Consider the following 17,291-nt stretch of genomic DNA (forward strand, 5'->3'; position numbering starts at 1 on the left):
CTCAGAAGAAGACGAGGAGCTCAGTTTAGAACGCGTTAATGTTTCTATTTATTTATGTATTGATTACTTATAGTGCTGTTCCTTCCCTCTTGTAGATCTAAATTAGCATCTGGTATAATTTTCCTTCTATCAGAAGAACTTCCTTTAACATTTCTTTTAGTCCACATCTGCTGGTGACTAATCCCCTCAGCATTTTCTGAAAACATCTTCATTTCACTTTCAATTTTGAAGGATATTTTCACTGAATATGGAATTCTGGGTCAGCAGTTCCTGCCTCCCCGAACCTCCTACCCCTACCCCAATCCATAAGTTTGCCTCTTCAGTGTCTACTGACTTTTATAATTTCTGACAATAATTCTGTTGTCATATTGATCTTTGTCCTCTGAATTTAATATGCTTTTATTTTCTGGTCAAACTTAGACTTTTCGCTTCGTCGTGTTTTCAGCAATTTGATTATGGTGTGCCTTGGTATGGCACCCTGTATGTAAGTCCTAATAGACTCATCTAGTTGTCAAGCTGGACTTGTCTGAGTCATTCTCTAGTCTGTCAGCACCTTCCTAGCTTATGGAGGAGAATGTTATAGTCCTAAGTTTTTCTCATAGCAGTAGTTTCACTTGATATGCTAGAGGGTATTGCCAATAGGCAAAGGAAGTGTTTTTTCTCTCCTTTCCATTTTACAGGGCTTATCACTGGAACCCAGTATTTTCTTTCTTTTAAAATTATATATACACACACACATAAATTATGCACATATATATGTGTGCATATATACATGTAGTCTGTGACAAACCTTCAGGGGGTCCTGAGAACATGTGCCCCTGGTGTGGTTTTCTTTGTTTCTGTTTGTTCTTTCTTCTGTTTGGGGTTCTTAGAGGTTCTGGGATATGTGGGTATATGTTTTCATCAAATTAAGAACATTTTTTATCATTATTTTTTAAAGGTTTTTTTTTTTTCTTCTGTCAATTCCCTTTACTGAGTCTTCAACTACATACTGTTAGATTGCTTGATAGTGTCAAATAATACCATTGACAAGGTCATGATGCTTCGTTCATTTTTTAAAAAGTCTTTTTTTTTCTCTGTGCTTTATTTTGGACATTTTCTATTGCTTTAAGTTTAATATTTTTAAGTTCAATTTTGTAGGGTTTAATCTGTTGTTAATCTTTTCCATTATATTTTTAATTTCTGATATTATATTTTATCTCTGCAAACTATGTGTAATTCTTTTTATAATATATCTACCACTTCTTCCCTCATAATGTTAATATTTTCTCTCACTTTCCTGAGTGTATGGAGTATAATTATAATAGAATTTGAAATTTTCTGTCTGCTAATTTCCTCATCTCTGTAAATCTGGTTCTGCTGCTGTTGAGTGACTTTCCTTTTGGTTATAGGTCATATATCCTCCTTCTTTGATGTCTGTTATTATTATTGTTTTTAAAATTATTGTCATTATTTTTGAGACAGAGTCTCACTCTCTTACCCAGGCTGGAGTGCAATGGCATGATCTCCACTCACTGCAACCTCTGCCTTCTGGGTTCAAACCATTCTCCTGTCTCAGCCTCCCAAGTAGCTGGGACTACAGGCATGTACTACCACACCCACACCTGGCTAATTTTTGTATTTTTAGTGGAGATGCGTTTTCACCATGTTGACTCCTGACCCCAAGAGATATGAGTGCCTTGGCCTCCCAAAGTGCTGGGATTACAGGCATGAGCCACTGCATCTGGCTTGATGTCTGTTATTTTTAATTTGAAGACAGATATTATACATTTTGTGTTGTCAGGGGCTATATTTTGTTGTATTCTTTTAAATAGTGCTGAACATTGTTCTGGCATGCAGTTAGTTAAGTTGCTTGGATTCAGTTTGATCCTTCTGAGGCCTGCCTTAAGCTTTCTTAAGGTTAATCTAGGGCACTTTTTGGTTCAAATTTGACTTATCCCCAAAACTAAGTGGACACTCCTCTGAGAATTTTACCCAATGCTCCACCTATTTCAAGGTCTTTCTCCTTTGGCAGGTGGAAACACTGAGTATTTTCCACCCTGTGTGTTTAGAATTTTTCTGCCTGCTGATTTTTAAAGGGGTTTTCTCCAGTTTCAGATAGTTTTCTGTCACGTATGCTCACATCAGTACTCAGACAATGACTTGAGGTGCTCCTCCGCAGTTCTTGAATCCTTTCTGTGTAGCTCCCTCCTCTCTGCCTCACAGATTTCTAGCTGCTTTGGCTTTTCTCAACTCAGATCTCTTATTCTCTACTCAGTGAGATAACTTGGCTCTGGGTTTCTTCTGTCTCCTCTACAGTCTGGAAACTGTCCAAGCAGTAAGCTGATAGTAAGGATAGGGCTCATCTTACTCATTTTTTTTTTTCTTCTCTTGGGGAATCACTGTGCATACTACCCGTGTCCAATGGCTGAAAATTATTGTTTCATATATGTTGTCTGATTCAGTAGGATGCTACAGATGGTGGTTAAATCCAATTTCTGTTATTCCAAATTGGTAGAAAGCAGAAACTCTTAGGGCATTTTAATTTGGGGATGTATCTGTTGAATATGCAAGTACTGATGTCATGTAGGCATTTAGATATATGTGTTTGAAGATCAGGAAAGAGATCCAGATCAGAGATACATGTTTGTTGTATACATTTAATCACATATTGCCTTGGAAAATTTCTTCCCAATGGCCCCATCCCTCTTATCAGAACTAAATTGTTACACATTCTATCTTATCAGGTGTCACTAAGGAGATAGACTAAATAAAATGAGGTAATAGTGTCACTGAGTCACTCTTTCCAGGTATGTATTTATTTGTTAATAAGGCCTACCCAACTCAATATTCTTGCCAACCAAACATAAATAGATTTTACCTGAATTGTCAATTCTTTTCCATTAATAGTGGCTTCCTGAAGTGCTATATATAGAAGAAATCTGAGGCCATGCCCAGGGAAAGAGTGCTATGACTGATTATTTCTGTTGCGGAAGCAGGAAGGAGAATAGAGATAACTGTACCATGTGTTATGCTGCCTGTTTTGGCGTAAAACAATCAATGGATATATTTGGGGCAAGTGATATACAAACAACACAATATAGACTATCAACCATTTTGCTTTTATTGAGAAAGGTATTAGCTAGTTATTTCTGTAGAATAGCTCATAAACATATATTCCCAGCCCCAAACTAGTTAAGAACACAAATTCATGTTGAATTTTTTTCAGTACAATGTGGTTAGAAAATATAACGTCTCTTTATGCAAATCATAGCTGGTTGTAGCATGACAGGTCCCCCACCAGGCTACCTAAGGGCATACGTCTGCCACCTGAACCCTGAAGGCTGAGCAGTGAGCCAAAGTCATGGCACCCAAACCAGGTGTCCCTGAGAAACCTAACAACCTGGAGAATATCTGAAAACATACCAAGAAAAACAGTCTTATTGCTCAAACACAGCCAGCAAAGAGCCAAAAAAACTAGCTTAAAAGCATGCCGCCATTCAGGAGTGCCCTGTATGTAAGTCAAAATAAACTCATCTTCTCTTCAATCTGGACTTGTGTGAGCCATTCTTTGGTCTCTTGGCACCTTCCCAGTTTGAAAGGGGGGAACGTTACAGCCCCAAGTTTTTTTCTCTTAACAGTGGCTTCATTTGATATATTGGAGGGTGTTGGCCACAGGCAAAGGAAATCTCTTCTCTCTCTTTTTCATGTTATAGGGCTTATCAGCTGTCTTTCCTATATAAGGGGAAATCTAGAAGAAAAAAAAATCATACTTTTCTAAGCTGGAAGTCAAGAAAAGCTCTACCTGGAACATCAGAGCTAAACCTTCTTTAGATTATGTTGAATTGTATTTTCAAGTTTACTCAAATGATATTTGGAATATAGTAGGCTTCAATAAACAATTTGTGAATGCATTAAGTGAGTGACTTTTCTATTTTCAACCTTGAATGGATACTGTAGTAGTCCATTCTTACACTGCTATAAAGAAATACCTGAGACTGGGTAATTTATAAAGAAAAGAGGTTTAATTGACTCACACTTCCACAGGCTGTACAGGAAGCATGACCAGGGTGAGGGGGCGGGAAACATGCAATCATGGCAGAAGATGAAGAGAAAGGAGGAACATTTTACATGGCCAGAGAAGGAGAAAGAGAGCAAACCAGGAGGTGCTACACAGTTTTAAACAACAAGATCTCTTGAGAACTCATTCACTATCATGAGAAAAGCAAGGGGGTAATTTGCCCCCATGATCCAGTTGCCTCCCACCAGTTTCCTTCTCCAACACTGGAGTTACAATTTGACATGAGATTTGGGCGAGGACACAAATCCAAACCATATCAAATGCCTAAGTTTATTGCTAAGACCTTTCCTTATAGCCAAATGTTGACACTCTGGGATCACAAAACACCTCAGCAAGTCTTGAAAGACCTCAGCCACAGAAAAGATACTAATTGTGGCTGAGCAATACCTTCAAAAGCGTGACTTTAATCCAGATAACAGGGTCATGATAGTTAATTTTATATGTCAACCTGACTGGGTTAAGGAATGCCCAGGTAGCTGGTAAAACATTGTTTTAGGTTTTATGGGGTGTTTGTGGGGAGTTTCTGGAAGACGTTAGTATTTGAATCAGTGAATTGAGTAAAGAAGATCCTGTGGGCAGGCATCGTTCAATCCATTGAATGCCAAGATAGAATACAAAAGTGGGGGAAGGGCAAATTCTCTCTCTTTTTCCCATTGAATTAGGACACCCATCTTCTCCTGTTCTTGGACGACAGAGTTCTTGGACTCTGGGACTTATACCACCACCCTCATCTCTGCTTCCCTGGTTTTCAGACTGGGAGTTCTGCCACTCAATTTCCTGGTGTTATTAGCCAGGCTTCTCCCAAGGGACAGAATCAATAGGATACATATATATATAAAAGGAAGTTTATTATGGAGATTTGGCTCACACGTTTACATGGTGAAGTCCCATGTTAGGCTGTCTGCAAGCTGGGGAAATAGAGAAGCTGGTAGAGGCTCAATCTAAGTCTGAAAGCCTCAAAACCAAGGAAACTGACAATGCAGCCTTCAGTCTGTGGCCAAAGGCTCAAAAGTCCCCAGGAAGCTGCTGGTGCAAGTCTTAGAGTTCAAAGACTAAAGAACCTGGAGCCTGATCTCAAAGGACAGGGGGAGTGAAAGCAAGCATCTGGCATAGGAAGAACAAAGACAGCCAGGAGACTTGGTAGGCAAACTTACCCCACCTTCTTCCACCTGCTTTGTTCTAGCAGTGCTGGCAGCCAATTGGATGGTGCCCACCCACACTGAGAACAGGTCTTCCTTTCCCAGTCCACTGACTCAAATGTCAGTCTCCTCTGACAACACCCTCACAGACACACCCAGGAACAATACTTTATCAGCCATCTAGGCATCCCTCAATCCAGTCAAGGTGGCACCTAATATTAACCGTCATGCCGGGGTCTCTAGTTGCAGATGTCAGATTGTGGGACTTCTGGACCTTCATAATTGCAGAGTCAATTCCCATAATGTATCTCCTCTAACATAGAATTTATATCCATCCTATTGGTTCTGTTTTCTGGAGATCCCTGACTAATACAAGGGCCCAATGTGAGGTGGAGTTTCCATCTTTCCACACATTACCCATCATGATTCCTCTTCAGTTGACTCAAGCAGAGTTAGTTGCACCTGGGAACTTTGCCTGCACTTCTCATTTAGTTCAGTTTGACAAGCATTTAGCAAGACCTTACTCTGCAGCAAGGTTTCTCAATCTTGGCACTCTTGACATTTTGCCTTGACATTTTGTTGTCTAATTCTATGCTGTGCTGTGCTGTGCTATCCTGCACATTGTAGGATGTTTAGCAATATTCCTGGCTTTCACTCACTAAATGCCAGGGGTATGCTCATTATCAGTCTTGATAATGTCTCCAGACATCAACAAATGTCCCAAGAGTAAAATCACTGTTCCTTGAGAAGTACTACCCTCCACTCTCATCTTTGTAAATAAACCTTCCTTGAATTATCATATTTTAAGTATGACATCTGTATCCTGTTGGAATTAGTGACTGATACACAGTGTGTGCAAAGATAAATGAATTTGAATTTCACTTTGAGGTGCACAAGGAGAAATAACATGTTTGGTCTTAGACTATTTGGTTATCTTATACAGTAATTAAAAAAATAACTTGGCTGGTAGAAAGACTGAAGTACTAGATCTAGAATCAATAGAATGCCTAGACAGGTGATGATGAGGGCCTAAGTCAAGGATTCCCTACTGAATGAATGGAGAATAGCTATACAGGAATATGGACCCCTCACACCTCGGGATGGTTGAAGGCGTTGGAGTCTTGTTTCCAATAACTTATACAATCAGATCTTTTTGGCCAGGCTCAGTGGCTCACACCTGTAACCCCAGCACTTTGGGGGACTGAGACAGGTGGATCACCTGAGGTCAGAAGTTCAAGAGCAGCCTGACCAACATGGCAAAACCTCATCTCTACTAAAATACAAAAAATAGCCAGATGTGGTGGCAGGTGCCTGTAATCCCAGCTACTCGGGAGGCTGAGGCGGAAAATAGCTTGAACCCAGGAGGCAGAGGTTGCAGTGAGCCGAGATCATGTCACTGCACTCCAGCCTGGGCAACACAGCGAGACTCTGTCTAGAAAAAAAAGAAAAAAGATCTTTTACCACCATAGCCTATACTTACAGAATATAATCATTTTCTAAAATGAAAATAATTTCCCTTTTATGTGGAAAGTGTGAAAACCCTGGCCTGAACTCATTCGTGGGCAATGAGGACAGTAAAGAGGAATTATATTTCCAAGATGCTGATAAGGCAAACTTGATTAGACTTGGTGGTTGATTAATATGGGGGTGACAGATAGTGAGGAGTCAAGGACGACTCAGGTATTTGCTTAGGTGCCTAGATAGATAGTGGTGGTTTTGCCAACTAAGATTGGGAACACAGAAGGAAGAGAAGAGCATGTTTTGGAGCAGTGGTTCTCAAAGTGTGGTTCCTGGACTAGGATAATCGGCATCACCTGGGGACTTGTTGGACATGCAATTCTCAGACTGCACCCTCATCCACTCTGGGGGTGGGATCCAGTGATCTAAGAACCCCTCCAGGTTCTCCATGATCTATGTCAGAATTCGAGAGCTTCTATTTGGATGTAAGGTAATACTTTCCACCCGAGGCTTGTTGAATGTTCCAGCAGGACATTCAGCGAAGTTCGAGTGGCCATCTACCATTGGCTTCCGTGTGCATAGTCTTATGGGCTTTTGTTGTTGTTATTGTTTTGTTTGCTTGTTTCTTTTTTTTTTTTTTTTAGTGAAGGAAGAGCTGCCAAGCTCCTTTTTACCCTGTTGTTCCTTGAGGACAAACAGAATCACAGAGAACATTTCTTTTAGAAAAATGATACCCACAAAACTTGGATAAATGATGGTTATGGTGTTAATATTTCAGTGTGAAGTCTACTTTTTTTTCAGAGCTCTGGAATTGTATGAACTGACGGGAGGATTTAGGATCATCTCTTTCTATTTTCCCTTCTGTGCCTTCTTCTTAATTAGTAAATGACTTGGGTACTCTGTGCACAATTCTCAAGTAGAAGCAGAGAAGTACCTGTACGTTGGGAGGTACTTCGATACCATCTGTGCTCATCACTAGGTGTCAGGACCAATGAAAGTGAAAAGGTGAGGAAGGAGAAGTAGTGAGCAAGCCTGCTGCCTGTTCTTCCTCCCACCCATTTGTTTTCTATATCAGGGATCAGCAATGGCCCATGGGCCAAATCTGGTCTCTGACTCATTTTTGTAAACAAAATTTTATTGGAACATCACCATGCCCATTTGTTAACATATTATCTGTGACTGCTTTTGCACTACTCAGCAGAGTTTGGTTGTGACAGAGATTATATGAAGTGCAACATCTAAAACTTTTTCTTCTCTGGCCTTTTAGAGAAAAAGCTCACTGACCTCTCTTTGAGACCAGCGGTTCTCAAAGTTCAGCATTCATCAGAAACCCTGGGGTGGGGAGAGGGGTTTGAAACACAGGTCACCAGGCCTCTGCTTCAGTGTTTCTGATTCAGTAGGTCTTGAATGTAGCCTGGGAATTTACATTTCTAACAAGTTCCCAGGTGATGCTGATGTTGCTGGGTCTGGGGGCAACACTTTGAGAATGTATTAGTTCACTCTTGCATCTCTCTAAAGAAATACCTGAAACTGGGTAATTTATAATGGAAAGAGGTTTAATTGGCTCATGGTTCTGCAGGCTGGACAGGAAACATAATGCTGGCATCTGTTTGACCTCTGGGGATGCTTCAGGAAACTTACAATCATGGTGGAAGGTGAGGGGGGAGCAGGCACTTCACGTGGCCACAGCAGGAGCAAGGTGGTGGGGGTAGTGCCACACACTTTTAAACAAACAGATCTTGTGAGAACTCACTCACTATCATGAGGACAGTACCAAGGGAATGGTTCTAAACCACTCAAGAAATCCACTCTCATTATCCAGTCACCTCCCACCAGGCCCCAGCTCCAACATTGGGGATTACAGTTTAACAGAAGGTTTTGGTGGGGACACAAATCCAAACTATATCAGAAAACTACTGCTTTCAGCAGTGTCTTTGTACCCTCAGAACTCATGCTTGCCTAGATCAAAGAAAAAGCTGCCTATACAAGCTCAATCAGGCTCTGCTGCGACCTCAGCATGGACTGTCACTCTTATGGAACTCCATTTTCATCCTACTGGTTCTCTTTCTGTGTGAGTCATCTCTGTACAAGTCTTTAAGATAAGCCATTTGCTTACATAAAAAAAGCCTGCCTTTCTCCTTATTTTCCTGAGGTATGATGTGTTAGAATGTTGACATCTAGATCTTTTTAAGAATTAGCAACTATTCTCATTGATTATAGCTTATAATCATCTTTTTTTCTGTTTATTCGTATCTATTTACCTTGTTCCTATACCAAATCAAATAAATTATTTGAAGCCACAATTTTTGTTTTCCTTATTTGAGTGAAAGCTTTTAAAGAGAGGGAAACTATTTTTCACAAGTTGGAGAAATTTGTGAATTTCTCCGATAAACACAGTATCAGCCTGAAGTAGGATTTAGGAAGAAGTTGAGATAGAATCAAACAGAGGTGTTGACTACTTTCTCCATTTTAATGAGCTTGGCTTTTACAAGGTTGTTTCATTACTTTGTTAGAAGTGCTGTGGCTTAATCACCACAGCACCAGACAGGGCCATATGTGAATATAGGTGAGAGTACATTCAATAATAAAAGCTTTTGTAATATTCAGCACTTTTCATATGGTTGCTTTCTTCCCTTCCTACAGAAAATATAAAGGTGACTGTCTCTGGGTTTACCATGTAATATAAGATTGGTGTAATGTAATTTTGAACTATAAGTTCATAGGAAGTAGGACTATATTTGCTTTATTAGTTGACCAGCTATGAGTAAAGTACTATATCTACCCAATAGCTTAATAAATTCATGCAATAATATTTCTCCTCTCCTTCTCATACTGTGTTTATCAGAGTCTATGGTTGAGGAAAAAAAACTACCAAGAAGTAGTGAAGGTTTATATAAGTCAGTTTGTTTCTCCCCAATTCTGCCCTGAAAAAAAAATTGGTAGTAGGAAAATAAAAGTCTGATAAACTTATCATCCAACTTTTAAAAAACAAAAATTGATGAACTGTTGGGATGAAGAGCCAGGAAAACAGCTACCCAATCTATAAATTGCTCAGCCAGAATGACGTATTAGCAGCCACTCTTTAAATATGAAATGTACTAGCACTGGTTCTATCCATTTATCATAGATTTTATGCCTCAGATATATTCATAATGTATTACAGTGCTGAAGTTCATTTCTCACACATTTATATATTTAATATTTTCCCCCCAGAAGATCTGAATGTGGTTAAACGCAAAGTTGTATTTCTTCTTGATAATAATAACATAATAAAGTGTTAACCATAAAAGAAGTTCAGTATGAATTTATGGCTGGAGCCAGGCTGTATTTTATGCTGCAGTAATAATGCTCTTACTCACCTGACGGTGGCTTCTTTCAACATCATTACTCTTCTGGTTTAGGACTTTGTGATAAAAAGTCATCTTAAAACTGGCACTTTCAGTTCTTGATAATTCAAGATGATGGGCTTTCAGAAAGGTATTCCTGAAGAATACCTTAAGGAAACCAAGTGTTTCTAATTACTGTGTCTTTGATCTAATACCAGATGGTAATAATATGACTATTACAAAACGGCAGAGTTGTTTCTACTTAGGAATACATTAGTAAAACTATTCCGTGGCATTAGAAGGAAGAATGGTTATACCAGTTACGTCTGGAAGGGTCATTACTTACTGGAAAAGAGCATGAAGGGTCTTTTGAGGTGCTGGAACAGTGCATTCTGTTTCTCCATCTCAGTGCTCATTTCACAAGTGTGGTCATTTCGTGTAAACACATTGACTTAGGATTTGGGTCCTTGATATACGTTAAGCTTCAGTAAAAATGTCTATTAAATAAGAAAAAAGTACAATCTATTAGGATGACTTGGAAAATCAGTCCTATCTTTTTCTGAAGTTGGAATTGTCATCTCTATATAAAGACCAATTATTTTTTACTTCGGAAAATCTGCTTAATTGTTTTTAGTTTTGTACTGTAAAGCCAACACGATGTATGGTGCTTAGGCATCCCCTTCTTCTATCGATTTTCTCTGGGATGCTCCCCCCTTGCTACTGACACTGCTTCTTTTGTGGCATATACGATTAGGGGAGGTCTCCATGACAACATGGCAAGAGGTTTTATTTTTTATTTTACATAATTTATTGCAGTTGGAAGGTTCTCAGAATGACCCTGGAAAGATGCAGATGATATCTATTATTCCAGTTTACTTCTACAGCTTGAAATAACACTTTAGGGGCAAAATATTTGCCCTATATACACAAGTGTGTATTATATTTTCATTCCATAACAATGGATATGCATATATACAGGTTGAACATCCCTACTCCAAAAATTAAAAATCCCAAGTTCTCCAAAATCCAAAACTTTTTAGTTGCTGACATGATGCCACAAGTGGAAAATTCTACACTTGACCTCATGTGATGGCTCACAGTCAAAAGGCAGTCAAAACTTTGTTTCATGTAATTAAAACATAAAAAATTTTGGATTTAGAGAAAATCCAAAATCTGAAAAACTGCTCCCAAGCATTTTGGATAAGGGATAGTCCACCTGTAAGTAACTTCTGCAGTGAGCTTCCTTCAGCTGAACAGGAGCTGATAAACTCTTTCACACAGAAATGCCAATAGATAACACTTGTTATCCTTCCCAGACCTACATGCTTTATCGTGGAATGAAAACATTACACACACACACACACACAATATATATGTATATACTATATATTATATATATTATACTATATGTATATATAACATATAAAAATGTATATAACATTATATACATATGTGTATTTTATAGATATAATATATAGTATATATAAAAATATAAAATACATTATATACACACACGCATGCACATATATATAATGTAATACAGCAGGTTGAGAATCCCTTATCCAAAATGCTTGGAACCAGAAGTGCTTGAGATTTGGGGTTATTTTGGATTTTGGAATATTTACATACATGTAATGAGATATTTTAGGAATGAGACCCAAGTCTAAACATGAAATTCATTTATGTTTCATAAACACCTTATATACATACCTTGAAGATAATTTTGTACAATATTTTAAAAAACAAAGTTTTGACTGCATTTTGGCTGCAACCTATCATGTGAAGTTAAGTGTAGAAGTGAATTTTCCAATTGTGGTATCATGTCAGTCCTCAACAGGTTTTAGATTTTGGAGCATTTTGGATTTTGGATTTTCAGATTAGGGATGCTCAACCTTGATATTATGTTGTTTGGACTGGAGATAGGAAAGCTTTGGGAGGAAAGAGGGCATTTAGTATTTGGGTGGGGGACATGCTTTCCACTCTGACTGAGCACCACGGAACCACCCCCAAAACTGGTCATCTATGACCATATTTTGGCAAATCCCTTTGCAAGGGGTTTCCTTCAGACGTGGGTAACATAAGTGGGTGTAGTGGTGAGGATGCACCACTGGATTTGGCTCTTGCAGGTGCTTTGTCAGGACTCAGGTATGAGTGGCATTAACAGACTTTCCACACGCACAATTGGCTACTCCAGATGCCCTGGCCTGCTGGATAGACAAATAATGAAATGCTTCAAGCCATCAAGTTCATAAAAGCATCTGATAGTAAATTACATCTACTCCTCTAGATTAGATTTCTACAGATGAATGTATATGTTTGCATTTAAGGCACTTATGCATGCATTCAGATCATTATGCTCACAACGTTAAGAGAAATATTTTCATGATTTTCAATATATAAATCTAGTATCCAAAGTATACATATAAAAATATTATGTTAGCATATATATTATGTTAGCATAATATTTTTATATGGCAAGACTGAAAATTTTAAATGTCATAATTAGAGTTCAGGATAGGTCGTCCTGTCTCTTCCATGATCCCTACCCTAAAAATTCTTGAGTGAAAATAATCATCTTCAGAAAATTTCTTATAGTCTTTCCTCAGGAAATAATTTATTTATTAATAATATGGCAGAGAATGGCTCAGAAAAAGCAAAAAATATAACCTGTAGATTATATTTTTAAAATTCCTAGAAGCTAAAGAGAATTAGAAAATGAAAGCCAAGGATCAACAAATCTTCCAGAATGTTGCTGGGTTGTGCAGAGATTGCACTGGCTATCTCTTTGTGAAGGGTACTTCTTATTTACAGTTTACCCATGCACTTTGCAAATGCAAAGCACAGCCCAGAATATCCTCATTTAAATGAAGGACACAATTAATAGCCCACCTGCTGGGCTAAGGAGAGAATAGTGTGATAGCGAAGCTAAGCTAATTCTTTGATGCTAGGTTGAAAGTCTTGATCCTTAACCTCATTTCAAATAAAGAGATCAGAAGTCTCTGCAAATAAAAAGAACAAGAGAGCGTTCATTTTATTAGTGGAAGAAAAGATGAGGAATCTGAATGTTTGAGTCCAGACTCTGCCATTTACTCCTTTTATGACTAAGCTTAAAACCAATCTCAATACCAGCTTTTCCATCTGTAAAATTAGCATAACGTTGCTTTACTGAGATAAGACATGGAGATGCAGCAAAAAAGTAAAAAGCCTGTAAAAACAACTATGATTATGATTGATACAGAAATGTCAAGCGCCTGCTATACTTTGTGCCTTAGGACAGTCCTATGAAGCAGACTGGGAGAAAAGTCTTGGAAAAATTTGCGAAATTCTTCCTTCATTTGAGAACGAATGGGCTTGAGAAACTGTTTTTAAAGAAACATGTATAGCAAGACTGGGGTTATTGCATAAGCTTCAATATGCGGAGAGAAAGACAGGATGAGGCATTCTTCAGCCCTTCCAACTTGCTCTGCATCTTGTTTGCTAATTTGTCTTTGTTAGAAAATAGAGGATGTCTGTCACTCAGTGCTCCAAACGAGAATAGAAAAGTACAACTGGGTGTCATCAATGTCAGTCGTGTTGAATGTAAATGAGGAAATCTAGCAGACAGCAGAAGCAGAGGAAATAACTTGATTATGGATAGTTATGGATTAGGGATGACTGTTTCCTTGATGCTCTACCTTTAAAAGAGGTCTAGGAGAGAGGCTACACGAGCAGAGGGCTGAGGAACAGTGTGTGTAATTCCAGTTGTTACTTTATGTTATCTTGAATGGAAAATAAAGGAATATTGTTACAAAACTCTTCATAGTACTATCTGTCTCTGCGGGTTCTGAAACTCTTGTTTCTGATGCATAGATGCATTACTTTGGGGCTTGGTAAAAAAGAGTGGTTTTCCCTAACATTTGTCAGAAATTCCCCTAAAACATTATTTCTTGCATATAGCAAGTGACATCTTTGATTGCTCAAGCTCCTCTCTCTTTTCCTTAACTTTTAGTCAAAAATTGCTACTTGTCTGCATTCCCCTTTTCCATTAGCATGGCCAAGCCCATGAACTCTGACCGCTACCAGTGTTGGCTATTGTTTGCATTCTCTTTCTCCATCTCTCTCTCCTACCTCTCCATTGGATTCCATACTATAAATCATAGCCTAATATCCCTGAAGCACGTCTAAGAAACCTTTCATAGCTCCCCAGTACTTACCAAACTGGATACACACTTCTCAATCCTCATTCACTGCCTTCTCTAGTTTAATCCCAATATACCTCAGGCTTTTTTTTTTTTTTTTTTTTTGAGAGTCTCACTGTCGCCCAGGCTAGAGGACAGCAACGCAATCTCGGCTCACTGCAAGCTCTGCCTCTCGGGTTCATGCCAAGCAGGAGTAGCTGGGACTACAGGCGCCCACCACAACACCCGGCTAATTTTTTGTAGTTTTTAGTAGAGGCGGGGTTTCACCGTGTTAGCCCAGATGGTCTCGATCTTTTGATCTCGTGATCTGCCCACCTCGGCCTCCTAAAATGCTGGGAAGTTTTAATTCTCCACTGCTCTTATGCATTTGCCAATCTTGCTGAAATACTTGCAGTGGCCAAACATATCTTGTATTCCTCCACTCAGGCCTTGATCTTCCTTTAGGATCTCTATGAGTAATGTTTCTCATCTTTCTCCTAGCAAGAGCAGGCGAGGCGTCAGATCTTTTTGAATATGCAGTTCATAAAGAGAGGAAGGAAATTGGGCTATTTGAATATCTGCTTCCAGGGCAAAGTGAGGAAGGGGGAAAGAAACCTTGACTGCAGAGAAGGAAACCAGGTAGCTCTGGCACATGAAGGTCACAACAGCGTCTATTCTACTTACGATAGTTTTGAACCTGATGCCAATACTTCATCCCACTCTATCTCCCACTAGTCGCTGTATCTATTCTACTGCCTTTCATCTGTAATAGGCTAATTCATGGTTCTCTCTTTTCTTTTCTTTTTTCTTTTTTTTTTTCTTTTTTCTTTTCTTTTTTTTGAGACAGAGCCTTGCTCTATCATTCAGACCGGAGGGCAGTGGCGGATCGCAGCTCACTGCAACCTCTGCCTTCCGGGTTCAAGCAATTCTCCTGCCTCAGCCTCCTGAGTAGCTGGGACTACAGACATGCACCACCACGCCCGGCTAATTTTTTTTTATTTTTTATTTTTAGTAGAGATGGGGTTTCATTGTGTTGGCCAGGCTGGTCTTGAATTCCTGACCTCAGGTGATTGACCTGCCTTGGCCTCCCAAAGGGCTGGGATTACAGATGTGAGGCACTGCACCTGGCCTCTCTCTTCTTTTCTTATCTCACTATTTATTGATTTATTTATTTAGAGACAGACTCTTGCTCTGTCACCCAGGCTAGAGTGCAGTGTGCGATCATGGCTCATTGCAGCCTCAACCTCCCTGGGCTCAAGCGATCCTCCCACCTCTGCCTCCAAAGTAGCTGGGACTACAGGCATGCACCGCTGTGCCTTGCTAATTTCTTGTTTATTTTTTATAGAGACTAAGTCTCTCTATGTTGCCCTGGTTGGTCTTGAACTCTTGAACTCAAGTGATGCACCCACCTCTGGCTCCCAAAGTGCTGGGATTACAGGCATGAGCCACTGCTCAGTCTCTAACTTTACTTTAAAAATAGGCTTCTTTGGTGTGTAGTTCTATGAATTTTAACAAATATATATAGATGCATAAGATCACACCACAATCTGAATATAAAGAAGTTTCATCACCCCCAAATGCCTTCATGGTATCCCTATAACATCACACCCTCACTTTATCCATACCCCTGGCAAGCTAATTTATTTTCTGTAACTATAGTTTAAAAAAAATTTAAATATTAAAAAAAATTATTTTATTTTATTTTGAGTTACAGGATACATGTGCAGGATGTGCAGGCTTGTTACACAGATAAATGTGTGCCATGGTGGTTTGCTGCACCTATCAACCAGTCACCTCAGTATTAAGCCCAGCGTGCATTAGCTATTTATCTTGATGCTCTCTCTCCTCTGCTGCCCCCTCCACAGACCCCAGTGCGTGTCGTTCGCCTCCCTGTGTCCATGTGTTCTCCATATTTTCTGTAACTATAGTTTTATCACTTAAAAATATTTAATACAATTTAAGAATATCACATAAATGGAATCAGATAAATACATAGATAGATTAAATAGAATGTTACCTTTTCAGTACGGCTTTCTTTCACTAAGCATAAGGCTTTTGACAAAATAGACGATTTATTTATTTATTTATTTAGAGATGAGTCTTGCTCTGTCCCCCAGGCTGGAGTGCAGTGGTGCCATCTCGGCTGACTGCATCCTCCATCTCCCAGGTTTAAGCAATTCTTGTGCCTCAGCCTCCCAAGCAGCTGGAGTTACAGGTGAGTGCTACTATGCCTGACTAATTTTTGTATTTTTAGTAGAGATGGGGTTTTGCCACATTGGCCAGGCTGGTCTTGAACTCCTGGCTTCAAGTGATCCAACTGCTTCAGCCTCCCAAAATGCTGGGATTACAGGTGTGAGCCACCGCACCTGGCAACATTTTTTATTTTAATGAATTCCAATTTATCAAGTTTTTTCTTTCATGGATCATGTTTTTGGTGTCGTGTCTAAGAATTATTTGCCTAACTACAGTTTATGAAGATTTTCTCATATGTTTTCCTCTAAAAACGTTTTATAGTTTTATATTTTACATTTTGAAGGTAAGATGTGAGGTTTAGGTCAACATTTTCTTTTTTATTGCAGTTTTATTAGTGATTAGCACTGGAAAGTAGAAATGACTCAAAAGTCCACCAGCAGGTAACTACCATTGCAGTATATCCATTCTATTGAATACTACTCAGTAATAAAAAGAATAAACTATTGATACAAGCAGCAGAATAGATGAATCTCAAAATAATTGTACTGAGTGAAAGAACCAGATACAAATGAATATATGCAGTATGATTCTATCCTGTTAAATCCTACAAACAAAAAAAAAATCCATAGTAACAGGACATAGATTAGTGGTTGCCTGAGGCTAGGTAGGGCAGAAGTGAGGATCAAAATGGGAACAAGGAAACTTTTGGGGTTGATGGCTGGGTTCACTATCTTAATTGTGGTAGTCAATTCTTAGGTATACAAATATGTCAATACCTGTCAAATTGTATACAAGTATGTGGGGCTTATTATATGGCAATTATATCTCAATAAAGCTGTTATAATGTTTTTATTAGTTATAAATGAACAGTATTTCACCACGGCTCATCTTAAAGATATTTTATAATTTATCCTCTATTTTACAGCAAAATGGTCACATTTTGTCAGTTGATAACAAT

Source organism: Rhinopithecus bieti, unplaced genomic scaffold, assembly GCF_001698545.2.
Source record: "Rhinopithecus bieti isolate Rb0 unplaced genomic scaffold, ASM169854v2 scaffold_1060, whole genome shotgun sequence".
NCBI lineage: Eukaryota > Metazoa > Chordata > Mammalia > Primates > Cercopithecidae > Rhinopithecus > Rhinopithecus bieti.